This window comes from Dasypus novemcinctus, chromosome 12, assembly GCF_030445035.2.
Source record: "Dasypus novemcinctus isolate mDasNov1 chromosome 12, mDasNov1.1.hap2, whole genome shotgun sequence".
Lineage (NCBI taxonomy): Eukaryota > Metazoa > Chordata > Mammalia > Cingulata > Dasypodidae > Dasypus > Dasypus novemcinctus.
In genome coordinates, this window is record NC_080684.1 from 4,579,022 (window position 1) to 4,600,279 (window position 21,258).

The 21,258-nt window shown below is 39.2% G+C and overlaps 1 protein-coding gene and 1 pseudogene across 5 annotated transcripts in view; one reads left to right on the forward strand and one right to left on the reverse strand.

The window, feature by feature from the left end:
- Window positions 1-21,258, forward strand: part of LOC131280545 (zinc finger protein 596-like) — a 112,169-nt gene that overhangs the window by 85,923 nt on the left and 4,988 nt on the right. For 3 of the 5 annotated variants that reach the window (XM_058307778.2, XM_058307777.2, XM_071218760.1), the window contains one exon: window positions 1-17,158. This exon is cut by the window's left edge. The exons of the other annotated variants lie outside the window; for them this stretch is intronic. The gene's annotated coding sequence lies outside the window, so the exon portion shown is untranslated. Of the gene's footprint in view, window positions 17,159-21,258 lie in introns of those variants that run through there. 5 annotated transcript variants of the gene reach the window in all.
- Window positions 8,763-20,401, reverse strand: LOC101415558 (kelch-like protein 42 pseudogene; annotated as a pseudogene).

A 21,258-nucleotide genomic window follows, 5' to 3' on the forward strand; every position in this document is an offset into this window, starting at 1 on the left:
TCTTTCCTGGGTCAGTGATTAAATAGCTGAAGGTGAGGAATATATATGGTCACTTTTTTCCTAATGTTAGATGAAACAATACTTCATCTCTATGATTAAAATTGTTATCATTGGGTGTGATAATCATGCACACAGTAGTGCACTGTTCCAGGAGAGGTCCAGATCTTTCCTGCTGTCCATCACTAATTTCTCAGTAGGATGTATCCAGGAAAGTTGCACTGCCATAATGATCTTGTTAATAAAATATCTAATAGATTCCAAAATCTTCCATGCCCATAGGCAATGCCATAATGATGGATGACATTTGGAAATCCTTTCCTTGACATTAATTATGAAAACATTAATTTCCAGAACATGCAAATATAGAATATTTAGAGGAAAGTTTTTAAAAAACAAATCAAGTTTATTGATACATATTAGTAAATAATACAGTCTATCTAAAGTGTATTATCAATGGTATTTGGCATAATCACATACTTGTCTATTAATCACTTCTCTCATTATTAGAACATTTTCATTTTTTCAATAATAAACACAAAAACAAAAACTCATCACCTCTTAGTCTCTCTCTGATTCTCCTGATGTACGTAGCTGCTCTTTCTGACTATTCCAGTAGATTTATTTATTTTGAAGGAGTTTAACTGAGATACAGACACATACTATAATATATCCTAATTGTATAATCAATGATATACTATATCCTTAGTATAATCAAAATGTTGTGCCTTCATCACCAAATAGTTTTAAAACAATTTCATTACTCCACACCCCTTAGCAGTCCCCTCATTATCCCTCTATCTTGTCACAACCCTATATTACTAATCTAATTTCATCTGTATAAATTGATTTATATTTGCAAATTAAATAAATGGAATCATACAATTTTGTACTTATTTTTGTATATGGTGTCATAGAATGGTCAACCTATGGTTATAGTTTTTTAAACATATTTAGGTCACAAAAAGTATTACATGAAAAATATAGGGGATTACAAAATGCCCCACTGACTCACTCCCACACATTCCCACATTAACAACATCATTCATTACTGTGGTACATTTGTTAAAATTGGACACAAATTGGAGCATTGCTACTACTTGTAGATTATAGTTTACATTATAGTTTAAACTCCCATGCACAATTTTGTAGGTTATAGTAAGATATGTAATGGCCTGTACCTGTCATTGCAATGCCATTCAGGACAATTCCAATATCCCAAAAATGCCCCCATATTACACCTATTTTTCCTTCTCCCTCCCCTCAGAACCTCCAAAGGCCACTGCTTTCACATCAATGATAAATGTTCTTTCACTGCTAGAATAACATAAATTCTGTAGTAGAATGTATTATTCAGCCAAAGGGGTGCTGATGGAAAATACAGGAAATTGGTTGCTTTTTATAAAGGGTATTTATTTGGGGTAGGATCTTTCAGATACTAGGCCATAAAGATTCACCAAAGTCTAATTTCACATGTTGGAGCAAGATGGCTGTTGACATTTGTGATGATTCAGGCTTCCTGGGTTCCTCAGGGCTCAACTCCTCTGTTTTCTCCACAAGGTCAGCTGTACACTGTCAGGTGAACAGCTCTGTCTCTGCCCTGGGGCTCCAGCTTAAGACTTCAGCATCAAATTCCAAAATCAAAACTACAAAATTAAGAACCCTCAACACTATCCTTTGCAATGCCTTTTATCTCTGAGTCCCCACCCACCAAAGGGCAGGGACTCAATGCCCTAATGATGTGGCCCAACCAAAACCCTACTCATAACTCAATCACACCCAGGCACAGAGCAGATTACAAACATAATCCAATATTGATTTTGGAATTCATAACCATATCAAACTGCTACACTCCACCCTCTGAATTCCAAAAAGACATTACAATATTTTTAAAAAGCCACCTTAAATTAGTAACAATGTGGGTACTAAATCATATCACAATCATTTTAAAGAAATACAGTTTGTCTTGGGGCTAAGTCCTGTCTGCTATTGACCTCTGAAACTTAGAAAACAATTTCTCTTTTCCAATACACAAATAGACAAAGGATAAATATTTTCATTACAATAAGGAGAAATTGGGAGGGAAACATGGGTCATGGGAGCTCTACATTTCAGTAAACCTGCAGGGCATCCTCCATTTGATTTCAGTCTAAGAGTCATTCTTAAGATGATGGTTTCTTCTCCTTTGTGCCTTATGGGAACCCACTCTTTCCACAGGCTTGCCCAACAGACATTTTCTTGGTTCCACCCTCGTCAAGCATCTATGGGTCCACCAAGCTCCAGACCTCACCCTCCAAGTGTGTTGGGATGATTGCCACACCTTACCCAACCTTTGGTTTAGAGTCAACCCCCCTAGTACAGTGAGTGATGTTAAGACCACATTCCCCCTAACCTTTGGCATACAGACTCAACCCACTCAGCAATGAGTTGACCACCTGGCCTTCTCTAACATTTGGCATGTAGGCTCAACCCTCTCAGAGCAACAAGCTGGCCACCTGGCCTTCCCTAATCCATGGGAGACAGACCCACCCCTCTCAGACCTGTGGGGTGCTAACCTTAAACATCATAATCCTTGGGGAATATTCACCCTCTCTGTACCCTGGGGTGGCAAGACTCTCCCAGAACATTGGTTGGGAACATCCACCTTGTTCAGTGGCTGGTGCAAACTCACCCTCTCTGTACACATGGGTGGGGTTCCTCTCTTGGCCCAAGGTGATATCTTAATTCCAGATCTCAACTTCCATGGTTTTCCTCTTGAATTTTTTCCCTTTCTATCTCTCCTTTCCATGTTCCTTTTATTCTAGGCTGACAGATGTCTTGTTCATACATCTCTCTCAAAAAGACTGTTGGTTTAGCATGCAGGAAGCAGGAGTCCAAGCCATCAAACAATAAGACTTTCCACAAGTCTTTCTGACATAACTACATCTTCAATCCTGATTTACAAGTTCCAAGTTTAGTTAAGCCCTCCAATGGGGCACTTTCATCTGGGAGCTTGATTTCCAGAGACTTGGAATTTGCAGAATCAGTTTCTGTTTTCTTTGTGCCTAACGGTTCAATCCTCAGCATATCTCTCTCATCTATCATTTTGCTATAAGCTGCAAGCAGAAGCCAAACTGAATTCTCTGGGTTTACTTTGGAAATTTTTCAGCTAAATGCCCAAGCTCACCATTTTCAAATTCTGCCTTCCATAAGACACTATGAGTTAATCTTGCTAAGTTCCCTGCTACTTTAAAACACAGATCACCTTTCTTCCCATTTCCAAAATAGTTTCATCATTTACTTCTGATGCATCATAAAAAGTCTCTTTAGCATGCATATTGCTATCAACACTCTCTTCCAAGCAATCTAGGCCTTTCCCATCAAGCATTACAAAATTCCTCCAAAAAATACCCCTTATCCATTTATAAAACCATTTCAGCATTTCAGTAATTGCATAAGCACTTCCCCACTCCTCAGTACCAAATTCTGTATTAGCCAAAAGAGTGCTGATGCAAAATACCAAAAATTGGTTGGTTTTTATAAAGGTATAGGAGCTTATAGATACCAGGCCATAAAGCATAAGTTACTTCCTTCACCAAAGTCTATATTCATGTATTGGAGCAAGATGACTGCCAATGGCTATGAGGGTTCAGGCTTCCTGGGCTCCTCTAGGCTCAGCTCCCATATTCTCCACAAGACCAGCTGTAGACTATCAGCTACTCCTACTTCACAGCTGTAGACTATTATGACTCAATGTCTTAATGACCCAGCCCAGTCAAGTCCTAATCATAATTCAATCATGCCCAGCTCCAGACCAGACTACAAACATAATCCAATATCTGTTTTTGGAATTCATAACCATATCAAACTGCTACATGGAATAATAGTAAATCTACTCTAGTCCATTGTTCATTCCCCAATACTGAGGACCCTGAATTATTGATGCCCACACCATCCCATGAGAGGGAGCTTAGGTCACATTAGGCAGATGGATGGGACTAACATACTTGCAGTTGTAGACTCTCTCTGTTCCTTTGGATCATTTTTGCCCATTATTACCTTGTTAGTTGTCCTGGGGAGTCCAATGAACACCTGGGTAAGTGTTGCAACTCTGTTGAGATTCAGGGCCCAGGAGACACATTGCCATTCCAAAGATTTAAGTCTCTTGGACATAAACCTATCAGCTCTTGTACTAACTATAGGTTCAAATAGAAGGGGCAGAAGAGCCATGTGTAGGGAAACCACAACTGAGTCCAACTCTGTCACACTGAGGAGCACAAATTCCAAAGTAGGGCCCACTGGCAGGGCACCAAACTTCTGGGCTGTCTGTCCTGCCTGTAGTGTATGGGTAACTCCAGAGCCCTCTGTAGCCCCAATATTTGAGACAATATCTATTGTGGCAGTCAATGGGATCTTGCTGAGACCTGCATGGATATAACCTCTGGGATGATATCTGTAGTAGTTTGATATAGTTCATGAACTCTAAATATAGATATTGGATTATGTTTGTAAACTGTTCTGTACCTGGACATAATTAAATTATGTTTAGCAACTTTCATGGCCGAAGTATACCATTGATATGGAGACAGTGGCCACAGGAGTTGCTGAGTTGCTGAAGGAAGGGAGAGGGAGAAAGAGGTGTGGTATTGGGGCATTCTGGGGACCTGGAGTTGTCCTGAATGATATTGCAGGGACAGATTCAGTACATTATATATCTTGCCATAACCCACTGAATGGACTGGGAAAGAGTGTAAACTGCTACATAAATTGTAATCCATGCTGTGTAGCAATGCTTCAAAATATATTCATCAAATGCAATGAATGTATCACACTAATGAAAGAAGTTTTTGATGTGGGAGGAGTAGGGGTTATGGAGAATGGAGTATATGGGAACTTCTATATTTAATGTAACATTTTGTTTGATTTACATATTTTTTAAAAGATAATAAAGATAATTATGATTACAGTTTTGATTAGGCCACATCAGTAGGGTATTGAGACCCTGCTACTTTGTGGGTGGGGACTCACAGATGAAAGACATGGCAAAGGAAAGAGTTGGAGTTTTGATGCTGGGGTCTTGAGCAAGAACCCCAGGTTGTAAGCACACAGAGGAGCTTGGTCATGAGGAAAGAGAGAAGACCCCAAGAAGAGAAACAAACCACCTAATAGTTGGCCTTGTAGAGAGAGGCAAAGTCTAAAGAGCCTCATAGTCTACAGATGACCTTGTGGAGGAAACAGAGGAGCTTAGCACAGAAAGACCTGAAACCAGAAAGAGAGAAACCCAGGAAGCATGAACTCTGGCAGACATTGGGAGCCACCTTGCTCCAAAACATGACAAAGTACTGTGGTAAGGGAAGTAACTTATGCTTTATATCCTGGTAACTGCAAGTTTCTACCACAAATAATAACCCTTTATAAAAACCAACTGATATCTGGTATTTTGCATCAGTACCTCTTTGGCTCACAAATACATCTTCCTAACACACTTTGAAGTCTGCTAGCCATCTAAACTCACTTTTTTACCATTTCCTACTTTTTTTCAAGGTTTTTGTACAGTTGCATTGCTAATTGGTGCTTAATAATAGTAATAAATTGGTACCAGGGAGACTAATCTCCAGGAGTCATTTCCCATGCTGGGGGGAAGGAAATGCATTTATATGCTGTTTGGTTTAGAGAGTGGCCACATTTGAGGAACAAGGAGGCTCTCAGAGATAACTCTTAGGCAACTAGAATACTAGGCTAACTTTCAATTTCAAAAGTAAGGGTTCCTAAGTACAGTCAACTACATTCCCCCAAGCATGGGCCATAACTCCCTGGGATGATCCTCCCTGGTGCCAAGGCATTATTATGAATCATGATCTGGTGATGCAACTAGAAAAAGACCTTGAATAAAAAAGGGAAATGGTAAAGACAAATGAGTTTATATAGATAAGAGACTTCAAAGTGAGTCAAGAGGTCATCAGCAGGGTCATGCTTATTCACATCTCAGCAGGATCCCAGAGATAGGCAAAGAGATACAACCGCAGATACTGGTGCTCCTGACAGCTCCAGAGACACACAGGTTCTACAGTCATGGCAGATGACTCTGGAGTTCAGTGCCTTGTCAATGTGCCCTACTTTGGAATTTGTGTTCCTGAGTGTGATGGAGTTGTACTCAGATGTGACCTTTCTACACATGCCTCTTTTGTCACTTTTACTGAACCTGTGGTTGGTGCTGGGTTTGGTGTATACTTAGGAGGCTTGAATCTCTGGAATGGCCATGTGCCAACTGGGCTGTGTGCCTCAGCAGAGTTCCAACTCCTACACTCCAGTTAATTGGACTTACCCAGATAAGCTAACAGGGAGATGAAGGTGGTCAGCCACCACACCAGGGTACCAAGAATGCCACACCAGGGAACTGAGAGTGCCTCCCATAAAAGCAGTATAATTGCATCCATCAACCATGTGGGATCTAAGCCTCCTCTTGATTTAGAGGTAAAGTGGACATCACAATCCCAGAGTACACAGGATGGAGGAATAAAATATGGATTAGAGTGAATTTACTGGTATTCTACTATAGAACTATTGTGACTCTAGGAAAGGAAGAAATTGTGTCATTGATGTGGAGACAATGGCCATGGGAGTTGCTGAGGATTGGGTAAGGGAAGAAGAGGTGATGTGGGGGCATTTTTGGACTTGGAGTTGTCCTAAAAAATATTGCAGGGACAGATGCTGGGCATTATATATTGTTCCATAACCCACTGAATGTACTGGGAGAGAGTGTAAACTACAATGTACACTATAAACCATGCAGTGCAGCAGTGCTTCAAAATATATTCACCAAATGCAATGAAAGTGCCACACTGATGAAAGAGGTTGTTGGTGTGGGAGGAGTGGGGGTGGTCAGTTATGGGGTATATGCGAACCTCTTATATTTTTTAATGTAACATTTTTTGTGATCTATGTATTTTTCTTTTTAAAAAGACAATTTAAGAAAATCAAGGGCCCTTGAATGGTCCATCCTCCTTCACCAGTTAATATCCTTGTACTTGGGCAATTCTTGCTGTCCCATTAGAGAATGTCGCAGAACACCCCAGGATGGGAATTGGACATTCTTTTAGTTATTGTGTGGAACTCCACCCACCGTGATATGCCCCATGAACATTGGAACTCATTCATATGCCTAATAAGTACGTCCCAGGTGAACTTCCTCCCATGCATCCCACATCACTGACACCCTGCACCAATGACCCTTTCCTGCCACAGTTGTAACATTTCTGTTATCCAAAACTTCTTCAAAAACAAAGCCAATATATCAAAAAAAAGAAAGAAAAAAAGAAAATGAAATATGGTGTTAAAAATGGCAAAAAATGCAAAATTAAGAATTTTAATAAGAAAATAAATTTTTTAAATGTTTGACATTATGACTTTCATCACTGTAAGACATATTGTCTTGTATGTAGTGACATTTTCTTCCATTTATCTTCTGTTTGCAAATTATGAAGTTTTTACTTCTTCCTTTTCAATTTGGATACCTTTTATGTATTTTTCTTGACTAGATCCTTAAGCAAGATCTTCTAAATCAATGTTAAACAATAGAGGTGACAGTAGGCCTTCTTGTCTCATTCCAAATCTTAGAGGGAAAGCTTTTAGGATTTCACCATTGAATATGATGTTAGCTATGTGTTTTTCATATCAGATTGAGGTTTCCTTCTATTCCTATCTTTTGAAGTGCTTTTAACAGGAAAGGATGCTATATTTTGTCATATGCTTTTTCTGTACCTATAGAGATTGTCATATGATTATTTTCTTTTGATCTGCTCATAAGGTGTATTTTTTTAAAATATGGTAAATTTTTTTGTTTATTTTTTGGTCTTAAAGAGCAAAATCAAATGCATTCAATAAAAATATCTCTTCATGGTAAAATTTTTTCTCATTTGGTGTTTTCTTTACGGTTTAAACTGAAGACTACAGCTCAAATTAAATATATATATATATATATATCCATCCTTCTGAACAGTATATCCTCTCTTTTAAATAATACAAAATGAATAGCAACGTAATATATCTGAGAGGCAACAACCTGTCACATAAATGAAATGAGGGATTATATCCTCCCATTTACCCAGTATTGTTAATTGAAAAAAAAAAAAAAAAAAAAAAAAGACTTGAAAAAGAGGTCAGAGTGCTTTCATGCAAATTTTGGGGAGAACGGAAGTCTGTGAGGATTCACCGTGTTATCCCATCTTTGTAAGCTTCCTGAAAAGTAGTGTGCAGAGAAAATATCTGAGCTCAGAGCACTCTTTAAAACAAACATGCCAGGAGTATGTGTGGGTGTGGCCGGGTGTGGGAAGGAGGGAATGAAAATGTTAATAGAAATGCTTGCCAAGCAAACTGATAACAAGAAAAACAAAAAACTCTCACCGTGGCAATGATATTTCAAATAACCTAAATAAAACAGACTTGAACGATAATCTCACCATTCTTGCCAATTACCTACAGTGCCCTTTCCTAAACAGACAAAACGAATCTACTTTGTGGTAATTAGTTCCAGTCACTGGCCCCCAACAGCATCATGCTTGGATGAAAATGTCGTGGATTTGCTCCCATAACTTAAAAAATGATAATTTAAAAAATAATAAAGTTGGTCTCTTTCCCCCGCAAATGTCCAAGAATTGGCTCAAGTAAGCTCGTTTACAACCGCCATGTACGTGAACCAATTTAACCCATGTTTCCCTTTTAGAAATCAGATCTCCAAGAAACGTGATGCTACGTTTTCTTCTCGTTCTGAACAGGTTGCTTGTCAGTCATGCTTCCACTTTATTGGGCAGGTAGAGGGAGGTAACCAGCAGATTATGCCCAAAGGCGGGGAAACGCCAGAAGGCCTCCCAGTTGTTGGCGAAGACGTTGTACTTGAGGAAAATCTGGTGCTCCAGGCTGGTGAACAGGGTGAAGTCGCGGCTCCTGACGTGCATGCCGTTGTTGTGAAGCGCGCACATCGAGTTGAAGCTCGATTTAGACGAGATCTTCTTGAGGTAGAGCCACTGGCGAGTGGCCATGTTGTAGGACTGCACGGTGAGCATGTCGCCACTCTGGCTGCCCCTCCGGGTGGGCCCCAGCTCGTGGAGACAGCCCCCCTCGACGTAGATGGTCTCCTCGACGGACACCATCTGCTGCTGGCGAATGTGGACGTCACACGTTTCCAAGAGCGTCCAGACGTTGGCTGAGGGGCAGTACTGCAAGATGTTCATCTTGCGATCTCGAGTGGTGTAGCCTCCAATGACATAAATCTTCCCCTTACACTCACACGCAGAGAACTCGGCCAGGGGATTGGGTAATGGTGCCACAAAATTCCATGCATCCTGCTCGGGATTGTAACACTAGACGTTGGAAACGGCCTGCCCACCGATGGCGTAGAGCTTTGAATTCATGATTTTAAAGTTAGACCTCTTCTGGTTCAGCGAGGCCACCTGCAGCCCGTCGTTGGTGCTGGGGTTGTAGGGGTGCGCGACCGCGATCTCCTGGCTGCTCATCCTGTAGCCGCCCACGATGAAGAGGTAGTTGTCCAGGATGGCCGCCCCGCAGCCCCGCAAGTTCACCAGGTCTGGGGGAGGCTGCTGGCCAGCGGGAACCAACGCTCCCTCATCTCCTCCTACCTGAGCATGGACTAGGGCTTCCTTGGTAGGGGTGCGGGGCCAACCCCTCCCCCCCCCCCCCCAGGAAGTCGCCCAGGGCCACGAGGACAGCGGTCCTGGTCATGCGGGTCTCCCGCAGCCGCTGCTTGAGGCCGCCGTCCTTCCGGGCGTGGGGCGCCGGCTCCAGGAGGTGGAAGTGGGGCTGGCCGAGCACCTGGTGGAAGTGCACAGCGACGAAGCGATGAAGCGCAGGCAGGCGTCCTGCAGGTCGGGCAGCCAGTACACCTGGCCCAGGCAATACAGCTCCAGGCAGCTGGAGTAGCGCAAGTGCGACAGCAGCGGCCGCAGCAGCGATGTGACCTGCAGGAAGGAGGTGGCCTCCTCTAGCCCCGCCAGCAGGCCGCCCTCGACCGCCTCGTCGCCACGCGGCCAGGGCAGCCTGCCTTCGTTGACGAAGGTCCAGCACGAACCGCAGCCGGTGAAGCTGGGGCACCGCGGGCCTGCAGGGATCGGTGCCGCTCGCCTTGCGCGTGCCCGAGCGGTAGGGCGCGCGGAAGTAGTCGCTCTGTTCCAGGAGCTTGGTCTTGCTTAGCGGGTAGCAGCGGCCCTCCTGGCGGATCTGCACCACCTCCTCTGCCAGGCGCGCCCCGGGTCCTGCCCGCCCCGCCCTGCGCCCCGGGCCCTAAGTCCCTGCGTTCCCATCCCTGCGCCCCCGGCCCTGCCTGCTCTGCAGCTTCACGCTCGGAAGCTATAAGGTGTATTACATTTAATTTTCTCACGTTGAAACTTCCTTGCATAGGAAGCATGAAACTTGATCACGGTGTATAATTTGTTTGTTGCGTTATTGAATACATTTACCAAGTGTTTTGTTTAGGAATTTAGTATCTGGACTAATTAAAGAGATTAGTCTGTAGTTTTCCTTTTTTGTGGAATCTTTGTTTGACTTTGTAATTGGAGTGATGTTGGCATCATAGAATGAGTTAGGCAATGTTCCCTCCACTTATATTTTGGAAGAATTTAAGCAAGATTGTTGTTAATTCTTCCTGGAATTTTAGGTAAAATTCACATGTGAAGCATCTGGTTCTTGGCTCTTCTAATTTGGGAGGTTTTTTTTTTATGACTTACTCAATCTCATGACTTATGGTTGTTCTGTTGAGTTCATGAATTTCTTATCAATGTAGGGTGCTTGTGGGTTTCTAGGAATTTATCCATTCCCTCAAAATTATCCATCTTTTTGGCATGCAATTTTTCAAATATCCTCTTATGATACTCTTTATTTCTGTAACATCTGTGGTGATATCTCCTTCCTTATTTCTTATTTTATGTATTTGCACCTTCTCTCTTTGTTAGTTTAACTAAGGGTTTATCAATTTTATTAATCTTCACAAAGAACCAGCTTTTGGTTTTGTTTATTTTTTCTAGTGCTTTCTTATTTTCAATTTCATTTTCCTCTTCTCTAATCTTTGTTATTTCCTTCTTTATATGTCCTTTGGAGTTAGTTTGTTGTACTTTTTCTAATTCCTCCAGGTGTCAAGTTAGGTCTTTGATTTTACCTCTTCTTTTTTAATATAGTCATTTATGGCTATGAACTTCCCTCTAAGTATAGGTTTTGCTGTATCCTATAGGTTTTGATACATTGTGTTGTTGTTTTATTTAGTTTCAGTGTAGTTTCTGATTTCTTTTGCAGTTTACTCCTTGTCTCACAGATTGTCTAAGACTTTGTTGTTTAACTTCCATATCTTTGTTCCTAATCTGCTTTTCTGTACTTTACCAATTTCCAGCTTCATTCCATGGTTGTCAGAGAAAGTACTTTGTGTAAAATCCTTCTTTCTTAATTCATTGAGAGCTTTTCTAGGACCTAGCATATTATCTATCCTGGAGAACGATCCATGTGCACTTGAGAAGAATGTATATCTAGATGTACTTGGGTGTAACATTCTGTATGTCTTTTAGGTCCAGATCCTTTTGTTGTAGCCCGACGATATTGATCACACTCAAACTCAGGATTGGAAGCCAATTAGAGATCTTTTATTAGCCATGCAGCGACTGCCTCTACCTGCGCAGAGGAGAGAGCAGCCCCGAGTTTAAGGGAAGAGGAGGGGGGTCTACTAGTAAGCGAGCAAGCAAGCAGGCACAGAAGTGGAACCCCGCGGTTAGCTGAAGATAGCGTATCTAGTTTTTTAAAAGCCCTTTCTTGGGAGCAGCCCCATGTTATTTATTAATACCTTTGTAGTTGCTTCTTCCCTTCTTATCGGGTAGGAAGCTTTTTAAAATTTTATCTGAAGGCACTTGCAATTCCTATTTCCTAATGTAGTTCTAGTCCTATTTTCCCAATGTGGCCTTACCCTTACACTTTAATGTATTATTCAAGGTTGAGATGTTCTGTCTAATGCTGACAATGGCGTTTTAATGTCCCCCACTATAACCGTAAAGGCATCTCTTTCTTCACGTAGTTTTTCCAATGTTAGCTTCATGTATTTGTAGGAGTGTTGGTTAGGTGCATAAATGTTTATAATTCTCCTTTCTTCTTCATAGATTATTCCCATATGGTGTCCTCTGTCTCATACAATAGACTTTTAAAGTCTATATTGTCCAATATTAGTATAACTACTCCCACCCATTTTTGGTTATTGTTTGCATGTAAAATTCTTTTCCAACCATTTGCTTTCAGCCCTCTTTCACCTCTGGGTCTAAGGTGAGTTTCTTGTAGATGGCATATAGATGGCTCCTATTTCTGTATCCATTCTGCCAATCTCTGTGTCTTGGTTGGAGAGTTTAATCCATTAACATTCAATGTTATTACTGTAGAGGAATTCCTTCATTTAGCCATAATATCTTTAAGATTCTGTATGTCATCTATTGCTTTTATTTCTCTTTTTCTCTTTTTTTCTTACACTGTCCTCCAACTCTATCTCTCCTGGTTTTTCCTTTCAAGCTGCAAAACTCTCTTTAGTATTTATTGATGTACGGGTTTCTTATTGATAAACACTATTTTCTGTTTTTCTGTGAAAATTTTGAACTCGCCCTCATTTTCAAGTAACAGCTTTATGTTTTCTCTGGTATGTTCCTCAAGTGTCTTCTTAATATCATTAATCTCTCCATTAATTTCATTAATTTTGACTTATAATGTTTGTTTGGACATCTCTGAGTAATTGTTCCATGTTATGCATCTCCTCCTGTTTTTTATTTTGTTCATTAGACTGGGCCATGTCTTCCTGATTCTTAGTATGACTTGTAAATTTATTGATGTCCAGGCATCTGCCTTGATGGATTTATTCAGTTGGTTAGCTTCTCTTTCTACTCTAGGGTTTTATTTTGTTGTTTTTGTGTGTGTGGTAAGATTTCCATTTGACTCTTAGTTCCTCTTATTATTTTTCCTTGCTCTTGTCTATGTTCCATTGGGGGAAAAAATGAATTAAGATAAGAGAAAAGGAGATAAGTAGAGAAAAAGAATAATAGTTATAATAATAAAAAAGATAGAAGAGGAACCATATAAGACCTAAGAAAATAAATAATTAACATGTGTAAAAGATAAGTACAGAGAATAAGAATAAAAAGGTGGAATAGAAAAAATGAAATGAGAAATAAAATAGAGAAAAATATATACAATGATTTAAAAGGCCACAATGATGAGAAGAGAGAAAAAGAAAAAACAAAAAAGAAAGAAAACAGTTGGATGAAAGAAAGAAAGAAGTAAAAACAAAAAAATTAAAAACAAAAAATTGATGGGATGAAAGAAAAAACAACTGAAAACAGAAGATGGAAAATGAAGGAAGGAAAAGAAATAAGATATGTAGAAAAAATCAGTTAAAGAAAAAAAAAAGGAACAAAGAAAGAGGAAACACAACCACAAGAAAAAACAGCAGCAACAAAAAGAGACCAATCAAGGAAAAACAGCATTCTCTCTTAGGTCACTAAGGAACTTCTCAGGCTGCCAGTGTTCATTGGTTACCCTTCAGCCTGCCCTTTGCAGGTAATATACAGGATTTTAATGAGTAAAATAAGGAATGAAATAAAAAAGAACATTTAAAAAATAAAAAAAAGTTAAAATAAATAGAATGTCTACATGTTTCCTATCATATCACCTGGATGCCTGATAACCCAGTGGATCACTTCTCCACTTCACTTAAGATACCAGGGAATCAAACCAAGGGCATTGGATAGCAAGTTGGGAATTCCTCCACTCAGCTAAATTGTCTCCTTAGGTTGATTAGTCTTCAGAAAGCTCTCTCCACACTTTTCCCCAGTCATTTTAGACTACAATTTGTGAGTCCTGCTATTTATGCACTTGTCTTACCCCCTCTATATTCTAGTTCCTCACTTTCCCCTGGTGATTGGGCATGGCAGCCTGCCTGGGCACATACCCTTCCCCCTCTGCATTTGGTCAGGGTCCCTTCTGAGATGGAAAGGGCTCAGTTCACCAAACTCACCAAAAAGGAACATGGAACCTCTTATAATTTTTGATGTAACAGTTTTTGTGATCTATTTATCTTCAAAAAACAATTAAAAATTTAAAAAGAAAGAAAGAAACCACTGTCCACCCTCTATCAGACCCCTCCCCTCTCTGGGAGTACCCCATCCCAGTCAGTTGGTGGCAGCAAGTCATGGGTTCCTCCAATGCTCCTTGCTCTGAGGGTGAGTTATATGTGCCATTTCCAGCCACAGGTGTGAGCAACTCATGATTTTCCTTTGGTTTCTTTTTCTTTCCAGTACCCTCCTAGATGACTCAGAGCACCTTCCTATTCTATATATATCCAAAGCAACTCCTTTAGATAGGTCTCTGCCTTCCATCCACTTTTTTTGTGTGGGAGGGAGTCAGACTCTGCCTACCTACTTCACCATTTTTCCAAGAAGTCTCTGCCTTTTTTTCACTCATGGTAATATAGCTTTCCATAACCTTTTGTTGAAGAAACAATACTTACCAGATTGAGAGATCTTTTCCACCTTGTCAGTAATTGACAGGCCAGAAATGTGAGGGTTGCATACTGAGTTCTTAATTTTATGCCATTTTTTCTATATGTCTGTCATTGTGACAATACCATGGTCTTTTGATTACTGTACAGTTTTTATAACTTTTAAGGTTGGCAAGTGTGAGTCCTCCAATTCATGTCTTCTTTTTCATGATGGCTTCACCTACCAGTTCCCAATATCCATCCTAATAAATTTTATTATTTTCTTTATCCATTTCTGCAAAGAAACTTGTTTGAATTTTAATTGGTAATACATTGATTTTATGTGGGAAACAAAGGCATATTGTTTCCTTAAAGTAAGTTACTTCTTTGACCACTGAGATATGCTGTTTCCAACTTGTGCAGGTCACAAGTTTAGCAGGAGACCGTGTACTTTCAGGTGGAATGGAGCAACTTGGGCAACAAGATTTATAAGCATGTTTCTTGACAATATAATAGAACAATGAAATTATGTACTATTGAGTTATAATCATGTAGTTCCATTATACCAAGATATATCTATTAATTATTATAGGAACTGAGGTAATGGGTATAGCTAACTAGGATAACTGCTTGCTCTCATGATCACTTGGGGTATAAAGGAAAGCCCCTGAGACCAATAAACTTGTCTGATGAGTCTATGCTCTCAGACCCCCTGATCCCATCTTTTTCTTTGTCTTTCTTTCCCAATACACTTCGGGTCGACGATTCTGACAATTCTACAAATTGCTTTGGGTAGTATTGATATCAGAATGATATACAATCTGTAAGCATGAATAACATTCCATTTATTTAGATTTTTTAAAATGCCCTTTGGCAATGATTTTTTAAATTCTGTTTAGAAGCCCTTTTATACTTGGTTATATTTATTCTTTTATATTTGATCATTTTATTTGATTTTTTTTGTCACTTCTTCTAATTGTTTATTGTGTTTAGAAGCACTACTAACATTTGGCTGTTAATTTTGTACCCTGCCAATCTGCTGAATTCATTTATTAGTTTTAGGATTTTCATTGTAGATTTTGTAGGATTTTTTGTATATAGGATGTTATTAGATGCAAATAGGGAATGTCTTACCTTTTCCTTTCAAGTCTGGATGCCTTTATTTCTTTTTCTTGCCTAATTGCTCTGACAAGAACTTTAGTACAATATTGAATAACAGAGGAATCACTGCTCATCCTTGTATTTTCCTGATCATAGATGGAAGGTTTTCAGTCTTTCACCATTAAGTAGGATGTTAACTGTGGGGTTTTCACATATGCCCTGCATTGTGGATGAAGTTTCTTTCTGTTCCTAGTGTTCTAAGTGCTTTTTATCTACAAATGGTGCTGTAGTTCATTAAATGCCTTTTCTATCTTTATTGAGATGATCATGTGGGTATTTTCTTTCATTATGATAGTGTGGTGGTTTACATTAATTGATTTTCTAATGTTAAACCAAATTTGCATATCAGGGATGATTACCATTACATCATCATGTAAAATTCTTTTAAGATGCTGCTAAATTCAGTCTGCTAGTATTTTCTTGAGATTTTTACTTTTTAATTAATGAGAGATTGGTCTGAATTTTTTCTTTCTTGTGGTATCTTTATCTGGATTAATTATGAAAGTAGTGCTGGTTTTGTACTATAAGAAAATTTTTATTAAGAATTGTGAATTCCAGGGGTGTCCCCTGCATAGGGGAGTCCCACACACAAGGAGTGTACCCCATAAGGTGAGCCACCCAGTATGAAAGAAAGTGCAGCCTGCCCAGGAATGGTGCCACACACATGGAGAGCTGACACACAAGATGACGCAACAAAAAGAAACACAGATTCCTGTGCCGCTGACAACAACAGAAGTGGACAAAGAAGAACATGCAGTGAATGGACACAGAGAGCAGACAAGGGGGGTGGGGGAATAAATAAAAAATAAATCTTAAAAAAAATAAAAAAAATAAAAAAGAATTGTGAATTCATAAGCTTTCTAATTAATAGTCTCTGCTGTTTCAGTCTAAAATTGTGAATGATTAACTTGTCTTTTGTCCTTTGGAATATTATGCTGCTATGCAGGCAACCCCATCATTCATTACCCAAAAAACAAATGTTTAAAAGGACCAAGTTAATAGATGTGGTATTTGCGTGTCCTAATTGTATCCTCTATAAAGTTAACATCAAGATAAAGCTGATGTTAGTGTACCATGGACTGAATAGACAAAAGACCCCTCAAGACACTGTGTCTCTCCTGTGGAGGACTAGCCACTCCCCACCAGTTGGATTTGGTTACTTTTGATGAGGTCATTCCTCCCAAGTTGCAAGACTCATTGGGGTTCCGAGGTTTGGAACCCCTAAACAGGGATAGCCCCTAAGTTGCCAGTTGAAGTATCACCCAGGAGAGGACACTTTGCCTGGGACCAGTTTCCCAATTGGGACTCTGATCAGCTGCAAAAATACTTCCCAGCTTCAAGAGAGATCAGATGTTGTGTTTTCCCAATTTGGTGAGTGGTTGTATGTACCTTCATTCTTTCCTACATCATTTAATTGATTATTCTTCTTTTCTGTGATTGCTTAATTCTTATAATCATTTGATATAACCTGAAACTCATTTGATTGAATAAATCTGCCTTTGGTAGCATTTAGAATTTCTGCCTCTTCCTTAGCAAAACAGATGGCTTCATAGAATGAGTTATTGAGAGGGGGCTTAGATCCCACATAGTTGATGGATGTGATTCTCCTGCTTACAGTTGTAGGCGCTCTTGGTTCCCTGGTGTGGGGGTTGACCATATTAACCTCCCTGATAGCTGACCTGGGTAAGACCAATGAACTGGAAAGTAGGAGTTGCAACTCTGCTGAGTCTCTGGACCCAGCTGGCACATGTCCAGTCCAGAGATTCAATTCCCCTGGGTATACACCAACCCCAGAGCCAACCACAGGTTCAGTTAAAGTGACAGAAGAGGCATGTGTAGAAAGGTCACATCTGAGTACAACTCCATCACACTTAGGAACACAAATTCCTAAGTAGGGGCCACTGACAAGGCACTGAACTCCACAGCCATCTGCCATGACCATAGAACCTGTGTATCTCCATAGCCCTCAGGAGCACCAGTACCTGGTGTTGTATATCCTTTGGCTATCTCTGGGATCCTGCTGAGGTGTTTGTAAGCATGACTTAACGAGGTCAGCTAACAGGTAGGTGACAATGATAAATCACAACACCAGGGAATGAGTGCCTACAACTGCAAGCAGGAGAATTCCATCCATCAATCATGTGGGATCTAAGCCCCCTCTCAATATAGAGGTGGAGTGGGCATCACCATCCCTGGGTCCACAGGATGGAGGAATAAAATGTGGATTAGAGTGAACTTACTGGTATTCTACTATAGAACTATTGTGTCTAGTAATGGAAGAAATTGTAGCACTGATATGGAGAAAGCAGCCACTGTAGTTGCTAAGGGCAGGTAGAAGGAAGAGGAGATGCGATGTGGGGCATTTTTAGGATTTGGAGGTGTCCTAAATGATATTGCAAGGACAGATGCTAGACATAAATCCTGCCATAACCCACTGAGTGTAGTGGGGGAGAGTATAAACTACAATGTAAACTATTGTCCATGTGGTGTAGTTGTGCTCCAAAATGTATTCACCAAAGGCAACAAATGTGCCAAAATGATGAAAGAGGTTGTTCATGTGGGAGGTTGTGGAGTATAGGGAACCTCTTATATTTTTTAATGCAACATTTTTTATGATCTCTGTATCTTCAAAACATACAATTAAAAATAAATAAATAAATAAATAAGAAAATAACCAAATACAATTAATAAAAAAGAAATAATGAGAGTTTTAAAAATAAAATACAATACAAACTTTTAAAAAATGTGGGATAGTAAAAATTAATTAAAAATATAAAATTTAAAACATATTTGTCATTACATCTTTCATTACTTAAAGGTCGATTATCTTGCCTGTATAGTGACATTTTTTCTGTTTATTTCCCCAGTGTCTTAATTTTTTTCATTTTGTCTTCAAAGAAGCTTTAGGTTACAGAAAAGTCACAGAATAGAAGGTATTCCCATATACTCATCTTCCTCCCTCTTTTTCCCTTTCCCCTATTAATAACATTTTACATGTGGATGGTACATTTGTTACAAATTATGTACAAATATTGAAGAATTTTTACTAGCCATGGTTAATGATTTGCATTATTGTTTACATTTTGGGCCATACATTTTATAAATTTTGGTGAAATTTAACATGGCCTGTATCCCAAAGGTAGGCAATGTTTCAATATTTATAAATCAATTCTAACAAATGTACCATCCTCAGTTCTCTTTGGGATACAACTTGCATGATATATTTTTTCCATCCTTTTACCTTCAACATATTTGTATCTCGAATGTAATATATGTCTCTTGCAGACAGCATATAGTTTTTTTTTAATGCTTTTTAATACATTTTACCAATTTCTTCCATTTGACTGAAGAGTTGATTCCATTTACATTTAAAGGCAAAACTGATAATATAAAAATTTCTTTTGTCATTTTTCTACTTTACCTTTCTAAGTCTTATGCTGTTTTTTCTCTCACTGTAGCATATATGGCTTTGAATTTTTCTGACAACTCTTTCATTTATTTCCCCTTCTAGTCACAGTGGCATTTCATTTCTTAGTACTTATACAGCAAGCCTTAAGAAATAACTGTGAGCTCATAACTGATAAGTAACATGTATGGTTAGAATTCTTTCCCAGAAACTCTAAGAATAATCTGATCTGTGCTTGATGACCTTTGTATCAATAGATCCCTTAGTAATTACTATAAAGATGTAACTTTAGCCCTACTGACAAACATTGCAAATGCTCATTTTACATAGTTCCTGTGAAAGTGTAACTTCTGCCCTCTAGAAAACATGGTGACTATTTGGTTCTTGTTTATCTCTTGAGCATTGCAATTCTAATCATGCTACCCCTTCACATGCCCTCTCTGTCTTCACCTAGACATGGGTTTAAAAAAAAAGACCTCTCTTGCTTTGTGGCACATGTGGCTTGAGCTTCAGAAGTGTCATGCTGTCTGCCCATTCCCACAGATTAGTATTTAGACCATGTCCAGTCTGAAACTCTCAAAGAGAGAGAATCTCCCCTCTGGACCATTGACTGTGAGTCCACACATAAGCCCCCTATTAAAACTCTTTTTTTACCAAGCTTGACTTTTCTGACTTTTTGGTCTCATGTATCTCTCTCCATTTTGTGGGAAGCTGCCATTTTACATGGCTCCCTGCTAGGAATAGTCATTTCTGTTTAATATTAATTTGCTTTCTTTTGTTGTGCCATTTTGTGTGCCTTCCAAATTCTATCTGAATGGTTTTCATTTGTTTTTAACCCATGAGGTTAAAATGTATCATACTAAATATGTAATAATTATCTTCAGTTTTATACCTACTTAACTTCAATAGCATACATGTATACTATAAACTTTTGAACCCCCACCATTTTTTTACTTTTATCACTTACATGTTTGTACATTTTATGTACAAAAGCCTTTATTTATCATTACCTTTTATGCATTTGCATTTTAGCACTTGCAGGAAGCAAGAAGTGGAGTTACATATGAAGCAATACCATACAATAATGCTGGCATTTACAATTACCCAAGTTATAACCTTTATGAAGGTCATTGTTTCTTTAGGCTGTTTTGAAACACTTTCTATTGTACTTTTGTTTCAGTCTGAAAAACTCCAATTAGCATTGCTTGTGAGGCAGGTCTAGTGATGATGAAGCCCCCATTTTGTTTAACTGAGAATTGTTAATTTTCCTTCATTTTTGAAAGAGCAACTCACTGTATATCAATTTTGGGCTGCCAGGTGTTTTCCTTCAGCACTTTAAGAATTTCAACCATATGCACTCTAGACTACATTAAGACCTGATGAGAAATCAGTCCATCCTCAATCTAATTGGGACTCCCTTGTATGTAAAATTTTGCTTTTCTCTTGCAGCTTTCAGAACTCTCATTATCTTGTGCATTTGGTGATGTAATCAATACATGGTGAGATAAGTATTTTTCATGGTTATCCCATTTGGTGATCTATGAGTTCTGGGATTTGCATATTCACACCTACCTATAAGTTTGTGAAGTTCTCTGTTGTTATTTCTTGAATATCCCTTCTGGCCCTTTATATCCTTATTATCCAACTGACATTCCCGTAATACATATACTGGTATGCAATTGATGTTTTAGGCTATTTTCACTTTTAGGAATATAGCCTGTGCATTAATTCAAAATTGTTTCCAAGTGTACCTAGTCTCTAGAAATCCAAATAAGTAATACAGGTCCTACAGTCTTTGAATGTTCAGAAAGGATGTAAGACTGAATGTGTATTCAAGGTTGCATCCAGATGAAATGTGGAGGATATGCTAAATTCAAGCTGGCTTGGAATGTGGGGAATATGAGCTAAATCAAACTTACCTGGAGGAAATAACCTATTTGATACTCAGATAAAACACTTGAAGAAACTAACAAAAGGTCTTTTTGCATACAAGCACCATTTGTCTCCTCTTCTGTATAAAAGGGACCGAAAAATTCTATTTGGGTCTCGGTTTTTATTAGGTCAGGAGTCTGCCCAGTCCAGCTGGTCAAAATAAATCAATCTTCCTCCTCAGAGTTCTTGTGTCCTGGCCTTTGAAATCGCATATGCCTGACTTTTCTACAACATTTGTATTTCTTTTCTTTTTCTGCTCCTCAGCCTGATTCATTTC